The following is a 25501-nucleotide window of genomic DNA, read 5'->3' on the forward strand; positions in this document are numbered from 1 at the left end:
CTTCAACATGACGCTGCAGAAAGAGGAGGGAGAGGAAGGAGAGATGTTTTGCAGAGGCCCATGGCTGCTCCACATGGGAGAAGCAGGATTGAAGACTCAAAAGAAAAATCAACCTTGTCCCCTTCCTCTCACCCTCACCCTTCCTGACTTGAGGCCAAGCCCTACCTCCTCCCTCAGGCCTCATTTTCCAACATGGAGAGAAGTGAGGACAGACAGGGAGGACAGGGAATGAATGTGCGGTTGGAGTGGTCGGTGTCAGGAGCTAGGGAAGAGGGATACCCTGAGACGGTCGTCCAGGGCCTAGTGCACAACACCCACCTTGGAGGGCTACCCTGGGCCACCTAGCCTTCTGGAACCAGGAAAACTCCAGGGAGCCAGCAAGGGGCAGGGCCATGCAGGGAAGGAGAAGAGGGGCTCATGTGTGCAATGCTTGTCATGGTGACAGAGCCATAGGGTGACCCAGTGATGGGAGCAGCCAGCTCTGAGAAGCAGGGGTGGGGGCAGTGGGGGAACTGTGAGAGGCAGGCTGGGGTAGAAACTTGCAAATCACAGACCCCAGCATCATTCATCATTCCTGACCCAAGGGGTATTTTCCTAAAACAAGTTAATGCCCGAACTCAGAGATAAAGAAGCAGCAGCCTGTGGCCTAGGAGTTGTCACTAAGCCTCCTTTCTGTCATGGCCACCTAAGATGTTGACTATCAGGGAAGCCACTGGGCTGTTTTGTGCATTGGGTTGGGGGAGGCAGCCAGCTGGGCTCTCAGCTCCTTTGTTCTCCTTGCATTTTGCCAGTTTGCTTTCTTATACCCTGTGGCCTTGGGGGTAATTAACCCCCAAGAAGCCAAGTCTCTGATCTTTATTTAGAAAGTGAAAACTTATTGAAAGATATTTCAGCAAACAAAACAAAAATTTAAATGTTTACATCTTACACTTTTAAAAAATACTTTCACCCTGCAAAAATTTGTGTTCTAAAAGTTTACTATGCTTAGTTGAAACGAGTATGTCATGAGGAGTTTCAGGAGCTCAGCAAGCCCTAGAAAAGCTTCAAAGAGCTTCTAGAATGAGTAAAATCTGCTGAGAAGTAGAGACACAGCTTTTTTCCTATGACTTTGATAAGTCCCTCAAATCTCAGGTCCCCAGTCAATAGGGACTAAGTAGTATCTGACTTTCCCATCAAATGTAATCCTTTATTTTCTCACTCTCCTTCTTACCTTTTTTCTCTCTTGTGTGCACCCCTTCTGTGGATATGTAAGGCTATGCCTCTCTGCTTTTTTCCCCCTTGCCTAAGCTTTAGGCCTCTCTGCTGTCCCCAGGAGCACAGCTCAGCCCTTCTGGAAGTCCCTGAGCCAAAGACAAGAATGGCTTTCCTCCAGGACAGAGATTGCCTTGGAGCCTGCCCCCAACACCCACAAGGCCCATCTCCCTTTCATCAGGGCATTTCTCTGCTCCAGAACATTCCGTGGTCCCCCATTGCCCTCAGCATAAAATCCAAAGACTCTTGAAGCCAGGGCAGGCCTGTCTATCGGAACGGGTCCACCACCACTCAGCTGTTCGGCAAGGACCTCACCTCTCCTTCCCTCTGCTCCTGGCCCTTCCCTCCGCTCAGAACTGCCTTCCTCTCCTGCACCTCTCCACATCTATTCTGTATCAGCCCAATCTAAGCTCCAGGGAACCTCTTCCAATGCCCCCTGCCTGTATTCACGACTCCTTTCCCTGCAGCCCACGGCGTTTCATGGGGACTTCCATGTGGCCGTCCTAAGTCATGCCATCTAATTGGGTGTCCTGTGTGAGTGGGGCAGCGGGCACTATGAAGTCACTTCTCTTGGAAGCTCTTCCTGACCGCCCCTGCCCTGCCGGTTTGGGAGCCCTTCTGCGGGGTGCTTGGCTGCTGGCCCCTTCCCAGCCCTCAGCCCTCTTCACTCTCGTCGCCTGTCTTATGACTGTCATGACCCCTGCCAGACTGCAAGCCGCGTGGGGGTAGGGTGGTGCCGGACTCGTTGCCTGGGGTGCCCGGGGTGCCAGCCCCGTCCCATAAGTGTGTTAAGCGCCTGGAGTAAAGCAGGGCAGGGAGTGCGGCCGCCACCTCGGTGGCATCTATGTCCGGGACCCGGGCCCGGCCTGGGTGCAATGGAGCGTGGCACGCGGTGGTCTTCAGCACAGAAAGGGTTAAGCCCCCTCCCCCTAACCCCCAAAAGGCGAGGGGGCGAGTCCGGCAGAAGGTCCTGTTTACCGCGGCTCCTCGCGGCGGCCGGGCCCTGGGAGAGGGGTTGCCGTGGCAACCGGCCGGGCGCCCGCCAGCTGCGGATTAGCTCACTGGAGCCGGGGCGGGATGGGTCGGGAGGAGGGGGCGCGCGTCACGGCAGATCGTCGCCGAGCCGCGAGAGGAAGAGGAAGGGGGCAGACCGGCGAGTCTGCGCTCGGCTGGCCGCGGGCGGGGCGGCCGAGAGAAGCGCGCCGCCGAGGCCGGGGGCGGCGGGGGCCCGACGGGAGCGCGCGCGCCGGGGACCCCGGGGCTGGCCGGCGGCCGGGGGAGGCTCGGCGGACAAAGGGGCGGAGGGCTGCGGGCCATGGCGCCCTGGGGCCCCGCCGCCGCCCGCCCGCGCGCCGCGCCGCCCGCCGTCTCCGCCCGCCCGGGCGCCCCCGAGATGCGCCCCGGAGCCCGCGGAGCCGCCGCCCGCGGGGAGGTAGGGCCGGGCCGGGGGTGCGGGGGCCGAGCTGGGAGGAAGTGGGGGGCCAGGAGGGAACGCGTGGGGAGGGAGGGAACGGCTCCAGCTGCCTGAACCCGGAGTTGGGAAGTGGCTCTGCGGAGAAGAGACCGGGTTACCCGCGTGCGGACGTGGGGACACCAAGGCGCCGTCCTGCCCGGGCGCCTCAGCCCGGCCGCGGGACCTGTGCGAGGCGCCATCCATACGTCCTTCCCGGGCTCAGGATGACCCCGGGGCCGCGCCGGGAAGCCGCCGTCCTGGGTCTCGGGAACCTGCAGACACTGGGGAGAGCCCCCGCCCCGCGCCGTGCTGGGTCCCCGAGGGGCGTGAGTGCGAGTGGCGGGGGGCTGGGAGGGGAGAATCGGGGCAGCCGAGCAGCCAGACCCCCCTCACTCTGGTCAGAGTCTGCAGTCTTGGGAAAGCAAGAAGATAAAGATGATTCAGTGCTCTTGTTTCTCCCACTTTTTCCCCAAGGATGGGAGTAGATTGAGCCCAGGGGAAGTCTCCTAACAGCACAGGACATAATCATGTTTCGGAGGGTCACAGAGAACTGGTTCCAGACCACTGAGTAGAGCCAGACCTCAGTGGTGGAGTCTGCCGTGAGAGGCTGGGGGCAAGAAGCTGGGCAGTGCCCTGGAGGCGCATGGAGTGGGGCAAGGGAAGTGCAGTGACTCTGCTCTAACCATCTGGTGCTGGGAAGGAGCAGGCAGGCTTCTAGCTGGTGTTCAGATGCGCTCCAGGAGTGTGACTTCACAAATGCTCCAAATGACATTGGCTGGGAGTAATAGTTATAATAGGCGCTCTACCGTAATCTTGTTATTAATATTAAACTCTTACACTCTCTGTGGTTACTCCATAAAAGAAAAGAACAAAATCTTTTCTCCTTGCATCATCAAATATCAAACACAAAGAGTGGAATAGAAAGTCTTTGGGGCCGGCAGTTTAGGATGAAGCTAAATTTGAAGAAGTCAAAGGCAAACAGAGGCTGTTTTTGAGGCAAAATAATGAAAAGGCTGGCAGAGGGGCTGGCCTCTAGTCTTTTTATTCTAGAAGATTTGAACCCTGCCTGTGTCATGTGTTCATTCACTTAAACAGCTCTGTGTGCTAGTCATTAGGGATGCAGTGATGAGTAAGACATCTTCCTTCCGTCCAGGAACTCACCATCTGAGCTGGGTAGTCAGACAAAACAGTAAAACCAGTCCTGGTCTGGCTTGTCTGAGCGCTGCATGCCTTGGAGCTAGGGGAACCCAGGGAGGCACCCAGTCAGGGAAGGGCCACAGAGTAGGTGATGCTTGGGCTGAGCCTTGAAAACCTCTTCACCAAGAAAACAAACCAGGGAAGGTCATTTCAGGCTGAGGGAATAGCATGTGCAAAGTCACCAAGAAGGCGGAGGAGAGGCAGGGTGGGGACAATTCAGCGTGGTTGCAGTGTGCAGGGGTGTGTGTGTGTGCATGCACTCGTGCATGGGGAGAGGTGAGGCAGGGGGCTGTAGGGGCAGATGGGCACAGGGAAGGAAGGATCTGTGAGAAGGAAGAAGGAGTTCACTGAAGCAGGAGTGCTGGGCTCAGCTTTGGGTCTTAGAAAGCTCATTCTGGGTGTGGGGTGGAGGTCTAGAGGAGGGGAGACCAAGGTTTTGCAGCACCCAGGCCAGAATCACCGTGGAATGGGATGGTAGCAAGGGTGAGGCAGGAAAGGCTGGAAGATTCCAGAGGTCCAGAGGCAGGACCTGGTGACTGTTTTAGGCACAGAGTTAGGGAACTTAGACTAAACCAAGTACATACAGAAATGCTTTGTTTTTCAGGGGAAAACAAAGCAAGCAAAAGGAATGGATATTTTGAATGGCCTGATTTTAGTAGATTACAACACTTGGACAATGCATTTGGCTCTAAGTTTTCTGGCAGCTCAGAGACAAACAAAAATACACTGGATTGCATAGTTTGGGATTTTGGACAACAGAAAGCATACAAATTAATATTCAGAACAGAATTTTTCCTGGAAGTGAACTCAACTGGGAATTATGTGGAACTTCATGTAAAGACTAAAAAGTGACATAGGAAAAAAAATCTTCATTGCTGGTGTTACAAAAGATGGGAAGATAAAACTCCACGTGACTGTCTTCTTATACCGTCTTCCTGTTATGTCTAGGGGAATGTGCTGCATTTCTGTGAGGGCTGGGTGTCAGCTCAGGGTGTGGGCAATTGTGGCACAGGTCAGCTAGGGCCAGGGGAATCCTAACAGAGGAGACAGTTGTCCCTCAAGTGTAGGAAGAGGTAACACCTACCCCCATGAATGTAGAGCAAAGTACCCAGGGTGCCCAACCATGAAGGGAAGTAGGTACAGCATAGTGTGACCTGCAGGTTGGTGGGCTGAGACTCTGGTCTGGATAAGGGACCAGGTAGGGCATCATATGTTGGAAGCCAGCATCCAGGAATCCTGACCAATGGGGAAACAGGCAGGGAGAATGGGTATGGCAGTGTAAGATTCCATTAGAACTGGCAAGTCTACTGCCCAGGGTGGTCCAGGCCTTTCTGCCTGTAGAGCTGATTTTGAGCCTGCTTCTAAGGAGGTAGGAAAAGGGTGGGGCTCAGGAGACCAGAAATCCTCTCCCCAGAGAGGCCTGGGAGGGTGGGAATCTTGTTTGCTGCAACGCAAGGAAGTTGCAGAGGAACCGGGAGTGGGAGCTGAGAGCTGGGAGGTCCTGCAGACTCAGGCACAGATCTCTTAGCCACCCCTTCCCTTTGGTTTCTGCAGAAGGCAGAGAACCTCCAGAATCTATTATATGTCCATGCATTACTAATGTGTCCTCTATAAACTCCAAGCTATTTCTTGCCAACTATAGCTGTCTTAAATTAACATTGAGTAGGTATAGGATTCTACCCCCCCAATCAAATTTCTTAACATTGTAACTTGGGGTGCATATTAAAATATTCCATTTAAATGCTGGGGAGGGGGATTTTAAGAATAACTGATGCCTGGGCTCCACCCTAGGCCAATTAAATAAACATTTCTGGGCATCAGTATTTTTCAAGGTCTTGACTGGTGTTAAGGTACAGCCAAGGTTAAGTGTGGCTGCTGTAACAGTAGGGCTCATCACAGGGAGGGACAGAAACCTCAGATTCCAAAAGATCTGAGGGGAGGTTCATGGGACACTTCATGGGTACTCCTGAGTGGCCAAGGCTGACCCTGTTTGTGGCTGTGTTCTGGAAGTCTCCTGTGCTCCTCCTGGACTTGCTGCCTTGCCCCCATGGTCCTTGCAGGTCCTCCTCTGTTCCTTCCTGCAGTCACCTTGCTGAAGACCAAAGGGTTAGCAGTTCCTTCCCTGGTGCTACCCTGGATTGCTGTTCCTTGGAGAAATTCTAGTGAAACTGTTTTTTCATGGCTTTGTTGTACAGACCCTTTGAGGCTGTGGCACCTTGTTGTCCTCACGGCTGCCCCTTGGCTAACATTCCTCTGTGGCACTCAGGCCTGGCCCTGGGCCCCACCCATTAGCCTTGTGTGCCCAGGCATGGACCCTTCATCTACCAGCAGAACCAGACAGCCTCCACCTGTACCCGGGGCTTTCTTGAAATTCCCGGAGCTGGTTACCCAGCAGGAAGATTGCCAGGCCTGGCTGCCCTCATTAATTATAGGAGGCAAGTCAGTGCCTGGAACCAAGGCAAGGGATTAACTCAGTTCTCTATATTTGATGTTCAGAAGACCTCAGTATGTCAGGAAGCCAAAGTCAGACTCTCTCTTACCCTTCTGTTAAAACAAGTGTCTGATGTGGGCAAGAGTTTATCCTGTCTTCTCTCATTTGGTCTAGAAGTTAAGCCCTTTACCAGCTGGGGCCCAGAATGCCTGAGCTGTCTTTGGCTTCCCTTTGACATGTCTGTTTTTGGCTTGCTGTCCAGAGGGGCTAAAAGAGAAATAAGCCTGAGACCCTCTTTTCTAACTGGCTGAACTATGGAAAAGCAAGTTATCATTTTTCTCCCTGGCCTTAGGGAAGGAAGGGGTGAGTCAACCTTCCAACAAGCTTAGGGAAGAGGTTAACTTCCCTCAGCGGTAGGAAAGCAGGAGGTTACAGGCTCCCCTTCAGAAGGAAATGGAAGCAGGATTGGGCTGGAGAGTGAGGCCAGGGCTGGGAGCCCCGACCTTGACTGTGACCACTCTTCCCATGATCCCTTCCCTGGGCTGCTCATCTTAACTGAAGGGCCTGTAAGACCAGCTCAAGTGGAGTGTCAAATTTATTTCTTTGCGTTGTTTTGTTTCCTTAAAAGTGTACTTTAAGCTTTTATTTATATGTATATATATTTACTTATTTATCTATTTACATGTAAACTAGGTAAGTTATGTTTGTCTTAAAACATTTAAGAAACACATAAAAAGAATAAAAATGGGCCAGGGCGTGGTGGCTCACGCCTGTAATCCTAGCACTCTAGGAAGCCCAGGCTGGAGGACTGCTTGAGGTCTGGAGTTCAAGATCAATTTGAGCAACAGTGAGACCCCATCTCTACAAAAAACAGAAAAAGTTAGCTGGGCATGGTGGTGAGAGCCTGTAGTCCCAGCGACTCAGGAGGCTGAGGCAGGAGGATTGCTTGAGCCCAGGAGTTTGACATTGCAGTGAGCTAGGTGACACCACTGCACTCTAGCCCAGGTGATAGAGCGAGACCTTGCCTCAAAAAAAAAGAGAATAAAAGGAAAAATGAAAGTTTACCCATCCTATTTTCCTCTTCAGAGGTGGTCACTTCTAGATCTTTTTTCTTTGCATATAATATATTATGTTTATTTGTTTTTTACAAATATGGAAGCATGCTGTACATATTGTTCTGCAACATGCTAGCATAATCTAAAAGTATTTTATGAGACTAATTCCATGTGGTACATACACAGCCCTCTCCCTTTTAACAGCTAGCTGCCTTTGTTTGGATTGACTTAATTTGTTTAACAAAGTATTGATTTATGAGCAATTGGTTGTTTCCAATTTCAGCTACTGCAAAGGATGCTGCCACCAATACCCTCTGGCACTTGTTCCAATATTTCTGTAAGATAAATTCCTAAAAGTGGAATGGCTAGATTAAAATAGATTTCAAAGCCAAATACTTATTGAATATATTTGTGCCCAGTGAGGGTCATTTTGAAAATGAGATTCTAATACTCAGTCTTAAAAAAATTATAAGATCTATTACCTCTCTCTCCCTTAATCCAAGTGTCCTCACATTGGATATGCCCTGAATTTATTATGATTTTCTTTTTAAGTTAGTATGACAATTAAAATTCATGGTGTGGCACATTCATAGAGGCAATTAGCGTTTCTAAGAAATTTTTTACAGATTGTCATCCATGTTGTCACAATTTTGTCTCTTGCTGTTTGTTGTGTTCCCATAAACTTGATCACACATAACCACGATTAACTTATTGTATAGGTTAAAACCTTAGGAGGGATGGGGTGAGCGACACAAAAGAGTGAATCCAGTGAAAGAATCTCAGGTGCTCTCTTTCTCTCTCTCGTACTTTCTTGCTGCTCAGAAGAGAGGATGCAGTAAGGGTAGAATTTGATTGATCACTAAATTCTCTGCAAACTTATGGTGGGTAATGGATAGGTAGCCATACATACGAACTGGGATAGTTTCAAACGTTAAAAGGAAGCACTAAAAATAAATTGTTAATTGACATACAACAAGCCTAGCCTGCACTGTCCCTGCAAACTACACCTTGTGGCCATAATGGTAAGAGCTCAGAGTTGGACGTGCTCATTCATTCCCCTCACTGGGCCAGGTATGTTGACTGAGGCAGAGATGGTTTGGTATCATCCTCCTATTTCCCTGTGGCCTTTCTTAGCCCCCCTAGAGTTGAGGCCTGAGCCCAGGGAAGGGGAAGGGCCAGGTGGGTAACCCAGAGTTGAATGTGAACTTGTTCCCATCAGTGAGTCACAGGACACGGGTACTACTGTCCCTGCCCCTCCCGGCTCACCATGGAAAAACAGCTCAGGGATTCTCTACTTAATAGCAAACTGAAAGCATTAAAGCAGGATACTTCTAGAATTTTACTTGTGCTTCTCATATCCCTGGGAAATACAGGCTAAACCACCCCCGGATGACCAAGCAGAGGCATTTGTGTGGGATCGTGCAGCAAGTAATGATTCCAGCTGACCTTGCATGGTCAGGGGAGAAGTTGGCTCAGGGAGAAGCCGTATGCTCTGGTTTGGTTACTGGAAGGAATGATGGGGCAGCCTGAGACATAGAACTTGCATCCCTGCAGCTAAAGTGAAACTAGTCTCTCAGCCACAGACTTGGTTGGGGCGTTGGCTGGGAAGACAGAAAGGAACTTCCTGAAGCAGCTTGCCCCATGCTCTGGGCTCTCTGGGGACTCAAAGGGATTCTCTACTTAATACTCTGAGGTGCAGGTGATACTTGTTCAGATTTGGAATGAAGTGTTTGGTCATCCAGCCCCAAGTCTAACTTCCTGGCAGCTTGCAATAACTGTCAGATGTAAAGACATCTGGTCCATTTCGTCATCTGTATTTGTGACAATCAACTAACATACACAAACTCCCAGGACATCAAAAGGGAACCAGTGCCCTCTGTTTACCCTCCAGCTGACTGTTGCATCTTATGGGGTGGAAAAACATCAGAGAGGAGAGAGCTTCTTAATGCCTCTCAAAACAATCAGACTTCAAGATTCCACCACCACAGAGAAAAAGCCAAGAGAGCCTCTTACCCCAGGCTCTCCTTTCCCTTGAACACAGGACAGCCAAGATTCCTGGTCTGGGACAGAGCCGAGGGAGATGCATGGGGAAAGGGGCCAAGAGGCTGCTTCTAGGTATATACACAACCCTGGGGTTTAGGTTGCTGATTTATTGGAGGAAAAGAGAACAAGAATGCTCCTTTGGGGATGAGGAGACAGGCATAACAACCGAAAGAGTCCCGTGAGGCAGATACATATGTTCCTTCCCCACACCCCTGAAATCTGGCTTCCATCCTAACCATCTGCTGAAACCTTATCCCAGGTTGCTAATGGTAAATCCCATGGCCAGTTCCCTGTTCTCATGGTTCTCGGTTGTGCTAATGCACTTGATATACCTGACCCTTCCTTCCTGAAACCCTAGTTGAAGTTGATGTAAAACTGGGGTGCAGTGATAGATCTGATCTGCGTCACTTGTCAAAATATTGAAATGCTTCTGTTCTGGTTGGTAAATATTTGCTGCCCTGAGCCCCCCAGGTGTCCCACATTCCCAGGACCACATAGACCACTCCAGGATCCAGCCATTACAGAGTTAGCAGTAAGGCCATTCTGATTGGTGGGTGCCCATGCACACCTTGTATTTTGAATACTGCCTCCTCACCTTAGACACCATACTGTTTTGGTTGTCCTAATTGTCTTTTGAAAAAGAGATCTTCGCTAATTCCTCTTCTTCTCATTCAACAAGCATTTATACAACATTTACAGTAAACCAAGATCTGGGTCAGACTGCCATCAGACCTCATCTCCTAGTTGGAAAGCCCATGCAAAGAAACATAGACACTGCGTGGAGAGTTATGTGTCAAGGGCAACAGAAGGATACCCCTGTGCCTCGCTTCTTTCTTCCTCGGACAGCTCATTTGTGCTTACGGTTTCATTAGCTTCCTCCAGAGTTGTTCTTTCATGAGATCCTTAGATCATTCCCTCTCACTGCCTACTCTGTATATTTCCTCTTGAATGCACCACTCTTCCCTTGCTACTTCCCAAAGAGAACATGTCTTCATTAGGCGTCATCCTTATTTCCCTAGGGTAGCAAACCTTCACTCCTCTTTCCTATTTCAGAACGTTCCAAAGTCTAGCCTGCCTGCCCGTTCCATCTTCTCCCTGGCTTCCCATGCAAATCCTAGTGCTCCTGTCCCACCAGTCTGTCTTCTTACTGGGTGGGCGGGGCTCACCTTCTCTTTTCTTCCATGTTCTCATCTTGCCTTGAACACGTTCCCTTGCCCACCTCTGAAATCTAACAAAGTCTTTCTGGGCCACCAAGTTCTGCCTCATTGCAGCAGTTCCTGACTTCTCTGACTTTCATTGCCCTCTTCCAAATTCCTCTAGTTTCTGTTTGTTTCATAGCATTTACCACTGTAGTTCAAATTTAGTCCTTAAGCCAATCTCACATTGTGACTTTTATTAAGCATGCATCAGGCATTCCCCAGACTGATCTTGTCTTTTTGTCTTAAACAATCACAATCTTCTACTGGTATTTGGTTAACTGAGTTTATATCTTTTGTCTGCAGCTTACGGGAAGGGACTACTTTTTATACTTATATATTCCCAACAGCACCTCACACAAGCTGTGTCCAGCTTGTTGATTAATCTTATTGATTAGTTTCAAATCCATCAATGCTGGCTCAGATGAGCTAAATAAAATCATAGGCAAAAGGTCATTTCCCATATCTCAAAACTTAGCTAAAGAAAAATGAGCATATTTCCAGGCATTGCGCAACTTCTGAGTACAAAACACCCGGCACAGATAGGAAACAAACAGAAGTAGGGCCTCAGCTTATATGGGGCTAGAAAACAGAGTGGGAGGAGAGAGGTCAGGCCGAGCAGGCTGTGTGGACCTGAGGGTGACCCCCCGCTTGTTTTCATGGTTGGCGTTGTTGCGGAGGAGCTGAGCACTAACAGCTCTCAGTAGGCCCGGCTTCTTCTGGAAAGGGAAGCAGGGTCAGCTCCCCTTCTGGTTCCAAACCCACCTTTTACAGATTATATCCTAACAGCAGTTATATGTTGGAGAGTGTTTTAGAGCTTTACCACACTTGCAAACAAGTGAGGCCATGTAAGCAGCCTTGCAGATGAGTTGAAGACATGGTATTATTATTAATACATTAATGACTTGTATGTTATATTATTATTCATTAGTATTACTTGGCAGAGTTAAGTTCGCTTTATAATAACAGAAGACATTTGTTGAGCACTTTTTCTGGGATTTTCACTGCGCTGAATGCTTCACAGGTGCAATTTCATTTAATCCTTACCATAGTCTTTCAAAGTGGGTGCTACTATTATCACCATTTCATAGAGGAGAAAACTAAGTCTTAGAAAAGTAACTTGACCAAGGTCCCACAGCTCTCAGGATTCACTGGAATTTGAACCTGCGTCTGTCTGATTTCAAGCGCTTTGCTTTTAACTCCTATGATACACCGTCTCGCAAGTTCTTTTCCTGGAACCTGGGAGCAGCCGCAGGAGCGGCCTCAGCCCCGTTCTCTCTCGCTGGCCCCGTGGAAGGGGATGAGAGATGACGTCTCCCTCTAAGATTGCTGCCTTTTGTCCAAATGTGCTGGCTGGGAGCCAGGCCTGGAAACTCTCTGCTCATGGAAAGAAAGAACAGAAAGAAGCCAGCAAAAGAGGGTGGGAAGGAGCGTGAGGGGGAGGAACGGAAGAGGGGGACAGGAAGGCAAGAGGGAGAAAGGAGCTGGGAAAGTGAGGAGTTTGTGGGTAACACAGCTGGAGCAAGAGAAGGCCGTGCCAGGAAATGAACGTGACCTTCAGGTGCATTCCATTCAAGCGGCTGTTTAGTGGTATAGTGTGAGCAGCCAGTCTGGGGAACACAGGCCTTGGGGGCTCTCCAGGTGCTCAGAGACCAGGACGTATCGCACAGGGTGGCCCTTCCTCCCCTCCTCAGTATTGCTGTTCGGTGAGGTCAGGTGAAAATTAACATCAGGAAAACCTTCAGAAGGAAAAGCAGTCACCAAATGGCCTGAGGGCTGCCTCTGAAGTGGAGAAGCCTAGCCAGGGAGGGCCTTGTTCCCAGGGCTTGCATGGTGCCCAGGGGACGGACAGGAGGGGAGAGGGGACCGGGTGCTGCATACTTTGAATAAAAAACAAACCATAGCAATGTACTGAGTCCCTACTCTGGATCCAGGAGTGGAAAGCCTGTCCCCTGTCCCCACGGTACAGGTAGCCTTGGGAAAACTTAATCCCTCCGGGGCTCCATTTCCACATCTGTGAAGGGGAGACAAAAGTAGGATTAGTGAAAACAGTCTTTGTAGAGCGAAATGAAACAATCTATGCAGAATCTTGCCTAGCAAATAGTGAGTGCTAAATTAATGTTAGTCATTATTGCAGTTTAATTTGAGGTATCAAAACATAAATATGTGAAACCTTGAGTAAAATATATATAAATAACACTTGAAGCTAACCATAAAAGACATAACACAAGGTTATGTACATTTAGTTAGATAATCAAGTATAGATAAGTTAATAATTGCTATAGAAATTCAGATGAGGGGTGAAGAACTTAAGTTTGGGGTGGCCAGCATCGGTTTAATGGAAAAGTTGGGATTTAAGGTAGATGTAATAACAACTGAGAGTATGAACAAAAGGTCAGTGCTGGGAAAATTCTAATCACTAAAGCCCAGAAATAATTTTGCCAATAGGACCCATTCAAGCTATTCTCATGCCCATCATACACACTTGGATATAGCATTTCATATATATATTTCAGCTGCAAAAAACGTTGATCACCAGAATGCCGCATCAGACGAAGAGGCATCTGGATGTGAAATAACAAAACCCCCTCCTCATTCGATCTTGGGTGGGTTTTTTGGTGGGTCTCCATTCTCTGTGGCTCTGATGGCCTGAGTACATCCTCTCCTGTTTCTTTGCTTTTCAGTCCTTTTCTTAGATTCTCTGTCTCTGTCTCTCTCTCTCTCTCACCCTCAGCCTCCAGTTCATTTCCTTTAACCTGCTAACACTCTCTTTTCCTCCCTGTTGCAGAGCAGGCAGAAGCTCTGAATACTACATTAATTTCTTTACAAAAGAAGAGAAGAAAAAGCATTCAGTAGGAGCCCATGGCTAACGTTACCTGATCGCCGTAGGGCAAATGTTTTTGTCTTTTGTTGTTTTATAAAAAAACCCTTTCAACTTCCTAATAAAAACAAAGAACATTTCTCCCTTCTAAAAAACAAAAACAAAGCACTAATTCCAGAAATCTCTCTGGGTTTCTGAAGAGGTGGGCTCTTCAGCTGACATAAATTAATAAATGGAAAAGAAAGAAACACCTTAAAGAATATATAACTAGCAGACCCAGGCTCTCCTGGGACAGCTTCTCCATGGAAATGTGAGTCGTCAGGGGTGAGAGAAAGGAGTGTGGAGGAGGTAACTGAGCCTTGGTGGGGTAACTGGAGCTCTGGGTTATGTTGCTGCCTCTGCCACCATACAGGCAGGTGAATGAAGCTAGGTGAGCCGCAAAACCCCTGGGCCACCATGTTGTCATTTTCAGCCCTGACTTTCCTACCTATCATCTTCCTGTGTTCATGTTTGGGAGAGTTTGCTACGGGCTTTTCCAGCTCATTATGTGTTTTTATGTGTTTTTTTCTTTGTTTGTTTGTTTGTTTTGCCTTTCTTCTTTGGATCTCCTCACTGGACTGGGACCTCTAAGAAGCACTGTCATTTATTTATAGGCTGGGTTCCCAGTGACCCACTGGGTCATGAGGAGAGAGGTGCTGGGGCCAGGAGGAGGATGGGAAGGCTGGGTCAACCAGTGCAGTCGTCACTCCCAACAGGGTCCTGGGAGAAGGGGCTCAGCATTTCCTGAAGGCAAATGACTCCCAAAATAGACAGAGGGATGGGAAGAGGATTTTGTCATCCCTTTCCTCCTGTCAACTCAGCTCTTCCTTCTGGTTGTCCAAACTATGCAGCCTCTTGTAAATGTTTTTCATTCAAATGTGTCCCTGCCAGTGGAGGGTGGGAGTAGGGATGTGAGCTGTTTTCTCCTATATTTGTAAATCCAAACAAAAACTGAAGAAGACGTACATGGCTTTTGTTTGTTCATTTACCCACAGTAACCTCTCATGAGTCCATCTCAATATAAGGCCAGAGTTTTTTCAGTGGGGTTTTATTGGGAAAGAAGTAAGGAGGGATATTGTACACCTTCTGATACCATAACGTATTTAACTTTATCCAAGGGTTCACCAGATCCTACCGTTGCAATGCTTATAGTATGCTCTTTACGTCCTAGAAAGGTTAGGTCTCATGACATCAGCCTTACTAAGACTTCAGATGTTCTTAGCACTTGTAGTGACAGGAAGACTCTCCTTAGGGAGAGACAGGGACTTGAGAGCTGCTCTTGTGACATCCATAGTGCGGAGCTGCAATCTCCAACCCCCAGCCCATGGACTGGGTAGCAGTCCTGTCTGGCTGCACAGCAGGAGATGGTGGGAGAGCCAGGGAAGCTTCATCTGTATTTACAGCCCCTCACCATTGCTTGCATCACCACGTAAGCTCCGCCTCCTGTCAGATCAGCTGCCAGCATTAGATTCTCATGGGAGCATGAACCATACTGTAAACTGCGCATGTGAGGGTTCTAGGTTGGGCGCTGCTTATGAGAATCTAATGCCTGATGATTTGAGATGGAGCTAAGGTGGTGATTCTAGCGCCGGGGAGTGCCTGCAAATACAAATTATCATTAGCAGAGAGGTCTGAATGCACAACAAATATAATACACTTGAATCATCCCGAAACCATCCTATCCCCCCAATTCCCTCTCCCCTCCCCCCCAAAAAATTGTCTTCCATGAAACCGGTCCCTGGTGCCAAAAAGGTTGGAGACCGCTGCTGTAGAGAATGGTCAGATCACACCCAACCTCCTGTGCCAGGCTGGAGACCAAATTAATCGGGGCTTCAGTTTCTTTAGTGCCTGAAATTTGTTCAGCTTCAGCCATATGCAGATTCATGTTCAAAACAGTCACATAATGCTGTGAGATACATACATCCTTACTTTTTCACTTTGGGAAAGTCATTGAATATAGATTGAACATGGCCCTGTGTTACTGGTAATTCCTCTGGTGGCATAAGCAAACAAGGGTAGGCGGGTATCTTGTGGAACCCCTGGGCAGGAAGGCAGCCTGGCCTCAGGAGTGGATTGGATACGGGGAGTGCAAAGCCATATTTCCCCTGGCATCATTTTTCTCCACAAGGTGCTTTCTCCGGTCCTTAGTCTACAGGGTGGAAACTGGCTACCTCATAGCACGGTGTTTCTGCTTCCGGGTCAAACAGCGAGATTGACGCAACTCCCCTGGAAGGAATCTGATTGGCTCGACTTGAATTAGACCTTCCTTCGAGCCAATCAAATCTGACCTGGGAGTGGGTCCGTAGTTCACATATGGCCGCCAGTGTCCTGCTGACCCGTGGATGAGGGAAGGGGCAGTTTGCAGAAAACAGTGGCTCCTAGAGAGGTAGGCAAGCTCCGCGGTGTGCCTGCTCTGTGCACTACCTGTGTTTTATTTAACCATTTTGTATTCATTTGCCTTAACCAGTGTACTCTTAAGAACCGTGGTCCTGAGGTTTACTCGCTAAATTTACGTAAGTAGATATTGCTTGTGAAGGAAGAAATGGTGTGATACAGTCCCGGCTTTGGGGCTACACACGTCTCTTTTTAAATCTCAGTGATACTATTTATCAGTTACATGCCTCAGTTTCCTCATCTGTAAAATGAAGTTGACTTCCTATTATGTGCTCAGTACGCTGTGCCCGGTGCTAGGTAGATGCTTGCATGCTTGCCTTTGTTTCTGTCTTTCAACAGCTTTATCGAGATGTAATTCACATATCATAAAAATTCATCCATTCAACTTGTCAATTTAATGTATTTTTTTGTATATTCACAGAGCTGTATAACCACCACCACAATTTTAGAACATTTTCATCACCCCAGAAAAGAAACCCATACCCCTTAGCCATCAGTCCCCACCACCCCATCTCCTTATCCCTGAGCAACCACTAGGCTACTTTTTGTCTCTATGGATTGGCCTATTCTGGACATTGCATATAAAGGGAATCATACAACATATGGCCTTTAATATGCGGCTTTTTTTAGCATAATGTTTTTGAGGTTCATCTACTTTGTAGCATATATCTGTACTTCATTCCTTTTGTGGCTGAATAATTTTCCATTGTATGGATATACCACATTTTGTTTGTTTGGCCATTTGTTTGTTTGGCCATTTGGGTTGTTTCTGCTTTCTGGCTGTTACGAATAATGCCACTATGAGCATTTCCATAGAAAAACATATGTGGACATACATTTTCATTTCTCTTGGGAGATGCATTATTTCTTTGATTAATTATGTTTGTAAAGTGCTTAAAGCAGTGCCTGACAGAATGTAACAAAGTGTTAATTTTCTTACTCTGACCTTCCTGGAAGGTTATGAATGAAAGTTATTTCCTGCTTACTGCCCTTAGAAGAAAGTCAGGCTCCCCCAAAGAGCCTGACCGCTTTGGGTCAGATTCTGAGGTTACTGTCCCCAGGGGGTTCTGGCATCACTGAGTAGAAGATTCTTGCATCAGGCTTGAGAGGGGTGATAATCCCAGGTGGAGTAGATTGTTGCATCAGGCTTGAGAGGGGTGATAATCCCAGGTGGAGTAGAAGATTCTTGCATCAGGCTTGAGAGGGGTGATAATCCCAGGTGGTTCTGGTTAAAGGTACTGGGAGAGCAGATAACAAGATTTAAGGGGTGAATATAGAATCTGGAATAGAAGGATATGAATTGGATTCCCGATTCTGCTACTTAAACACTGGGATAGTAGGCAAGTCTCTGACCCTTGATCTTCTCACCTTCAAAATGAGAATAACAATAATTACATCTGGAAAATGGAAGAATGTCAGATTCTTCAGGGGCTGCTGTTAACCCCCCAGGGCTGCATCCCCTTTAAAACTAATTCTAGCCTGCAGTTGGTTTTCTGGCTCTGAGAAAGATCCAGGTCATTCTGAGAAGTTCACCAGAATTGCTAACACATCCAGATTTGCAGGGTGATCTTTTTGTTTTTTTGAGACAGCGTCTTGCTCTATCACCTGGGCTAGAGTGCCATAGCATCAGCCTAGCTCACTGCAACCTCAAACTCTTAGGCTCAAGCGATTCTTCTGCCTCATCCTGCCTAGCAGGGACTACAGGCGCACACCACCACGCCCAGCTAATTTTTTCTATTTTAAGTAGAGTCTGAGTTTCCCTCTTGCTCAGGCTGGTTTCTAACTCCTGGCCTCAAGCAATCCTCCCACCTCCCACAATGCTAGGATTACAGGTGTGAGCCACTGTGCCCAGCCAACAGGGTGATCTTATTTGAACACTATTCGGCTGGGCTATTCAGTTATTCTAGCACCATTTATTTAAAAATCCTTCTTTGCCCTAGTGATTTAAGATGCCACCTTTATCATATATGAAATTCTATGTGTACTTGGGTCTATGTCTCAACTTTCTATTCCGTTCCACTGGTCTGTTTATTCTTGTGGCAGTATCACATTGTTTTAATCATAGAGGCTTTATAGTATGTTTTAATATCTAATAGGGCTAGTTTCCCCCACAGCCTCCCTCCCCTACACCTTTGTTTATTTTTCAGTGTTTTTCTAGCTCTTCTTGCATGGTTGGTAATCTGGCTTTAAAGTATTCAGTGTCCTTCTGGAAGGTCCCAGTAGAGGGTTGGGGCAGGATGGGGATTGAGTTGTCTGTTGAACCTAGGTGTGCTTACTTCAGTAAACTTGTTTTGTAAGATTCTGTTTTCTTTTATATTCATGAGCATCAAAGTCTTCTAGTGGCTGGATAGCACTTATTTACTCTGAACCTCCAAAAGAGCATTTTAAAATAATTTGAAAGAGAGAAAATGTTAAAACTTGGTGAATTTGGGTAAAGTGTATAAGGGTTTACTGAGTTTTCCGTACTATTCTTGCAACTGTTCTGGAAGCTTGAAATTGTTTCAAAATAAAAAATCTTAAAGGTCATTATGCTTCTGGTATCATCTTGGCAAAAGCTCAGAAAGTCAACAAGGTGTGTTCATAGATTCTGCCTTGGTTCACATGTTGCCTGACCTCTGTGAGGAAATCCCGGAAATCAGTTAGGCATTTCCTTACAGAATAGAGTCAATCAGTGATGCCTTTCATTCAGTGGTTTGTGCTTCCTAAAGTGCCAGTCATCCTGAGATTATGCAAACATCTACACCTGTCACCCATGTACCCCAAAGGAAGTCTGACCCAATCTTCACGCCCAGCTTTTCCACAAAGTGATCTCACCTTCACCTGTTTTGCTTATCATATTGTGTTTTGTTTTGGAGACATTCATGTGCATCTTATTTCCCGTATGAAAATGAATACTCTTGGAGGACAAATATATCTATTTATTTTACATTTCTCCCAGGCTTCACTCAGTTCCCTGTGAGAAGTAGGCACAACTATGAGTTGAAGAATGAATTACATAACTATGGTCAGCCCTTGGTATCTGTGGGTTCTGCATGTGAGGATTCAGCTAATTACAGATTGAAAATATTTGGGAAAAAAATATTCCAGAAAGTGTTACATTTTTGCTAACATGTACTATGTAGTTAGACTAGGATGGTTACGTCTGTACCAAACCATGCGTAGACTACTTTTTTCTTGTCATTCTTTTTAAACAATACAGTATAACAACTATTTGCATAGAATTTACATTTTATTAAGTCTTATGAGTAATCTATAGAGGATTTAAAGTATACAGGAGGCTGTGCGCAGGTTATATACAAATACTGTGCCATTTTATGTCAGTGACTTGAGCATCCATGAATTTTGGTATCCGAATGGGGTCCTGGAACAAATCCCTTGTGAATACTGAGGGACGACTGTATCCCTGTTAGCCATTGGTTTCTCTTTGGGCACTTTGAAACATCAGTACTGGGAAGTGGTTACTGTAGACCAGGATCTAAATCTTGGTGGTCACTAAGGGAAGGGAAGTAACGAGAATAAAATATCACTTAGCCTTCCTTTTAGGAGCTACTTTGGCAAAGCAAAACAAGTTGTAGAGTGATGCGTTCAGCTGAGCCAAATGCCCTGCACTGGGTCCAGGCTGCACGGCAACTCTGGGGTTTGCCGGGCTCCGCAGCGCAGCGCAGACCCAGACAATAGCAGGGTTTATAATCTCCCCTTATTCGTAATAGCAATAATAATATGTGCTTATTATAGGAAATTTAGAAATCAGGGGGAGTTTTTGTTGTTGAAAATATAGATAAATAGAATGGAAAAAATCAAAGTTTCTTACACCATGACAAATACTGTCAATCCTTTGTTATATTTACTTCCAATCATTTTCTTATGTGTAGTTTTGAATAGGAATGAACAAATTCCTTGCTCCCTTTTAAAAACATTATTTTATTCATGTGGACACAAGCTTTTGGATTCTCTTTCTTTTGGCTAACTGTACAATGTGAGTATTTTTTCCATTTAGTAATAGGCTTTTTTTTTTAGCTTGACTCTTTAATCTACTTTTTTTCTAACAGCTTGATTGAGATATAATTCACATGCCATAAAACCCCCCATTTAAAGCATACAGTTTAATGGTTTTTAATATAATCATGGAGTTGTACAACTATCACCACAATCAATTTGGAACATTTTCATCACCCCAGAAAGAAACTCCAAACCCACTAGCAGTCACTCCCCACTCTTCCTACCTACTGACTCCCAGCCTCGACAATCACTAATGTACTTTCTGTTTCTATAGAAGCACAGTTTTCATAGACTTAACTTAATTTATAATATAACGTCAAATAGCTATATTATAGTTTACGTGACTATTATATTGCTGGACAACTTGAGTTTTTAATTGTTCAATATTATAGGGAACAGCTATGAACATTTATGCATATATTTTTCCATCTGCAGGATTATTTCTTAGGATAGAGTCCCAAAATATAGAAATATAATCACAAAACTATAAAAAGACCCACTCCCCCTCCCCAGTTCACTTAATTAACAAGTGTTTATGAAATTCGGCATGGCACAGATGTATAAAACAGTTGCTGATCTTGAAGAGCTGAGCAAAACAGACATTCAAAATAATGAGCTAAGAGTCTAGTTCTAGTCTAGATTAGACATTATGAGACTACAGTGATATTGTAGACAGAGCACCAGACATGGATTTGAAACATTAGACTCATTCCTGGCTCTATCGCTTATGAGTTATAATATGAACTTAAAACATGTGACCCAACTCCCTGAGACTCATTCCTTCTCAGAAAAATGGTAGGAGCATTGATGTTGATTTCTGCAGAGCTTAGAAATAAGGAGTGGTTTCTGGCCTAGGTGAGAACAGAGAGAAGGAAGAGCAAGTTTAAATATTTGGGAGTTGACATAAGTTGGAAGCTGACTCCTTCCGGTTTAGTGACTTGTAATACACACACAAAAACAAAAGAAAGTGTATTTAAAAAAAAAAAAAAAAACCACATTTATCTGAATTCAGTCTATTAAACTGTATGTCAGCATTAAGCGTATTTCATAACTTTTGTAACTTGTGCTTTAATGATTTATGGCAAACTCATCCTATCCTTTATTCAAGAGGTGACACTAGTAGTTATCAAGCATTAACATCGCTAAAACCTTCTACATGCTGTAGCTTAGTGTTCATATGCAAGATGGCCACTCAATTGCACTTTTTCTGTTTTTACCCTCCACAGAATGGTGAACCCAAAGGCAACATATGGAATTATTTCCACATTGCCAATGAATGAAGGAATAAACATGATTTACAAATATTGTCAAGTGAAAAATATGTTTCCATCCTACTGAGGTGGCCAGATACATCTCTATATGTCAGAATGTTCTGCAGATGTGAAAAAATCCTTCCTGAGTTTATGAAATTGAGAACAATACACATTTTTAGCTGCCTCTGGCCTCTGGGGCATCAGAGTGTGGTCCAGTCTGCATTCACAGGCTGCTAGAGCCACAGATTCCCAGTGGCTTCATTTGTCAAACTGACAGGTATAGGTCAGGCAAATACTAATCAAGTTGATAAAAGAAAATATTGTCAGTAACTGAGTATTTATAACGACAGAAAGTCTTGAAATTACTCCGGTGATTCACTCTAAAAGAGTGCAAAGGAGTCTTGATATTCAAGCCTGGGTAGGGAAAGATGTGCAGAACAGATCTTAGAGCATCTACATCTGGTTTGCTGAAGAGGAACAAATTCACTTTGTGCTGGTAACACCTGCATCAGATTCCCAGGATGCTCTAAAATAGGAGCAGACAGACACCAGAGTAAAATACTGCCTTACAAAGGAGAGCGCAAAATAGAGTATTTCTGTTGCTACCTGACAATGCAAGTGACATAAAAATAAACTGAATGGTTCAATTCTAGACCAGCGACTCTTAAACTTTAGTATGCTTGCGAATTCCCTGGGGAACTTCTAACTGCAAATTCCTAGGTTCCACTCTGGCAGTCTGATTCATTTTGTCTGCAGTGGGGCTTTAAGGAATTGTCCCTGCTATATCTTTTTTTTTAATAGCTTTATTGAGATATAATTCACATGCCATAAAATTTACTCTTTTAAAGCATACAATTCAGTAGTTTTTAGTATATTTACTGTGTTGTACAACCATCATCACTATCTAATTTTGGAATATTTTCATCACATCCCCCCCAAAAAAGACCCATACCTGTTAGCAGTAATTCCACATCCCCTGCTCCTTACTGTGCCCCTGACAACCACTAATTTACTTTCCATCTCTGTAGATTGGCCTATTCTGCACATTTCATATAAATGGAATCATACAAAGTGTGATCTTTTATCAGTAGCTTCTTTCATTTAGCATAATGTTTTCAAGGTTCATTCATGTTGTAGCATGTATCAGAACTTCATTTCTTTTTATGGCTGAATAATATTCCGTTGTATGGATATACCACATTTTGTTGATCCAATCATTTGTTGATGGACACATTAGGTATTTAAAAAATGGTATGTGTTCATTCATTTAACAGAATTTCTTGAACACTCCTTTGATGGGGGAATCTTCTGGGCTCAAAAGCAGGACTCTTAGAAATAGGCAGACTTGGATTAGCACAAAAGTCACCCTTTTGATACTGCCTCTGGTTTTACCCCGTGTGATGCTCTGAGGACTTGATGTTCAGTGTTGTTGTGTAGGCAAAGTTTAAGCATTTAGTCCAAGAGTGCAGGTGGCAGTTTTGCCAAATACAGCCCCCGGCTGTAGTACTGAGGCAGCACACAGCCTTTGGCTTCTCTTTTCATTTGCTTCAGATTCCTTCATCTTCTTCCAAATGTGGAAATATTGGTTTGCTTTTGAAAATACCACAAATCAAAAAATTAAAGCTATGGTGTAAAGGACTAAAGCAACCCATTTTAATTTTTTTTCAAACCTTTTTGTTTAAAGATGATGAAAGTGAAGCATCAAGAGGCTCAAGAATGAGCATCACTATGCAGTTAGACATAGCAAGAGTTGTATTATGTGATTGTGTAATTTTTAACAATTTTCAGAATATTATGGGAGTACAAACGTTTAGGTTACATATATTGCCTTTGCACTGCCCAAGTCAGAGCTGCAAGCATGCCCATCCCACAGACAGTGCACACTGCACACATTAGTGTGAATATGCCCATCCCTCCCTCCCCCCCACGTGCCTGACACCCAGTGAATGTTACTTCCATATGTGCACATAAGTGTTGATCATTTGTACCAATTTGATGGTGAGTACATGTGGTGCTTGTTTTTCCATTCTTGTGATACCTCACTTAGTAGAATGGGCTCCAGCTCTGTCCAGGATAATACAAGAGGTGCTATATCACCATTGTTTTTTGTGGCTGAGTAGAACTCCATGGTATACATATACCACATTTTATTAATCCACTCATGTATTGATGGGCACTTGGGTTGTTTCCACATCTTTGCAGTTGTGAATTGTGCTGCTATAAACATTCAAGTACAGATGTCTTTATTATAGAAGGTTTTTTTTTCCTTTGTGTAGGTACCCAGTAATGGGATAGCTGGATCAAATGGTAGTTGTACTTTTAGTTCTCTGACGTATGTCCATATTGCTTTCCATAGAGATTGTACTAGTTTGCAGTCCCAGGTTGTGTACTTTTTTTTTTTCCAGCTTATTTTTTGGAAACAAATACCTTTTAGATATGCTTGCTAAGAAGAATGCTCAGCTGAGAAAACAACTCTTTTTGTTCTACTGTAATTGTTTTTTTTTTTTTTGTGAGACAGAGTCTCTCTTTGTTGCCCGGGCTAGAGTGAGTGCCGTGGCGTCAGCCTAGCTCACAGCAACCTCAAACTCCTGGGCTCAAGCGATCCTACTGCCTCAGCCTCCCGAGTAGCTGGGACTACAGGCATGAGCCACCATGCCCGGCTAATTTTTTTGTATATATATTTTTAGTTGGCCAGATAATTTCTTTCTATTTTTAGTAGAGACGGGGGTCTCACTCTTGCTCGGGCTGGTCTCGAACTCCTGACCTCGAGCGATCCACCCGCCTCGGCCTCCCAGAGCTAGGATTACAGGCGTGAGCCACCGCGCCCGGCCTACTGTAATTGTTAATGGCTTCTTTATTTTTTGCCAGCTCCTCATAAGCTGATGAAACTACAAGATATTAAATCATTAAAGCTGAACAGTTTGTAACTTTATTTGTTACACAAAAGCTATTTAAAATTTAATTTTATTAGTATGTAATCATTTATGATCTAAATTTTTTTAAGAGAAAAGACCATACTATACTGCCTATGCTGGAGTGCAGTGGCTGTTTACAGGTGCCATCACAGTACACTACAGCCTGGAGCTCCTGGCCTCACGCTATCCTCCTATCTCAGCCTTCTGAGTAGCTGTGACTATAGGCACGCGCATCACCATACCAACTAAACTATATTTTAAAATTCAGTGTACCAAGTATGACCATTTTGAATCAAGTTAGATATGATACATATTTCCTTATAGTTCAAAACCAACATACTAACTATAGAGCAATAAAGGATACTGGAAAATTATAATTGTGTGGATTTTATTCCTCATTCCACTTCTTCCCTTGTCCAGATTTCTTATTTTTTTAATTGAACATACATTACTTATATAATTTATTTTTATTGAGATATAATGGGCATATAATGTACCATTTTAAAGTGTAGAGTTCAGTGGCTTGTGGTGTATTCACTATATTGTGCAGCTGTCAGCGCTATGTAATTTTAGAACATAAGTGGAATCACACAGTGTGTGGCCTTTTGTGTCTGTCTTCTTTCACATAGTGTGTTTTCATGCTTCACCCATATTGGAGCATGTATAGGACTTTATTCCTTTTATGGCTGAATTCCCTTGTATGAATATACCACTTTTGTTATTTATTCATCAGTTGATCAATATTTCTACATTTCATTTTATATTTAAATCACTTTTTGTTTTAAGATTTGAGAAAATCAGGCTGTTGCTTTTTTCCCCTGTGGCTTAAACATGTCCAGATTAATTTTTTTCTAGCAGTCTCTAAAGCAGTAATATCCAAACTTCTCTTTGTAAGTGACTTTAACAGCAAAATTTTTATGGACTACGTATCACCTTCCCTGTTGCCACCATAAAAACCTCACCAGAGTTGTTATTATCATTATTATTATTATCACTTTAGAGATAAAGTCTTGCTCTGTTGCCCAGGCTGGAGTGCAGTGGCATGATCATAGCTCTCTGCAGCCTTGAACTCCTGGGCTCAGGCGATCCTCCTGCCTTAGCCTCCTGAGTCGCTGGGACTACAGATGCACACCACCATGCCTGGCTAATTTTTTTTTTTTTTTTAATTTTTATTCTTTGTAGAGACAGGGTCTTACTATGTTGCCTAGGCTGGTATCTCACCAGAGTTGATAGGAAGAATGTTACTACTGTTGATGAGCTCTCAATAGCATCCTGTTTAACTTTCTAATCTCATAAATGAATAATGAATGAGGTTATGAGCAATGCTCCATTATCAGTGGAAACACTCTGAAAGGCCAGGCCTCAGACCACAAGATGCTGCCTCACTGGGCTCTTAGCACTGAAGGCTGCACTGGCTCACGCTGGTGTATCCAGACTGTCCAAGCTGGATTCCC

At 45.1% G+C, this 25501-nt stretch overlaps 1 protein-coding gene across 2 annotated transcripts in view; it reads left to right on the forward strand.

Moving 5' to 3' along the window:
- Nucleotides 1-2358: 2358 nt before the first annotated feature.
- Nucleotides 2359-25501, forward strand: part of DENND2A (DENN domain containing 2A) — a 90278-nt gene continuing 67135 nt past the window's right edge. The window contains exon 1 of one of the 2 annotated variants that reach the window (XM_045565270.1): nucleotides 2359-2683. The gene's annotated coding sequence lies outside the window, so the exon portion shown is untranslated. The remainder of the gene's footprint in view (nucleotides 2684-25501) is intronic. The other variant, XR_006738302.1, reaches the window with a different exon arrangement.

Source organism: Lemur catta, chromosome 11, assembly GCF_020740605.2.
Source record: "Lemur catta isolate mLemCat1 chromosome 11, mLemCat1.pri, whole genome shotgun sequence".
Lineage (NCBI taxonomy): Eukaryota > Metazoa > Chordata > Mammalia > Primates > Lemuridae > Lemur > Lemur catta.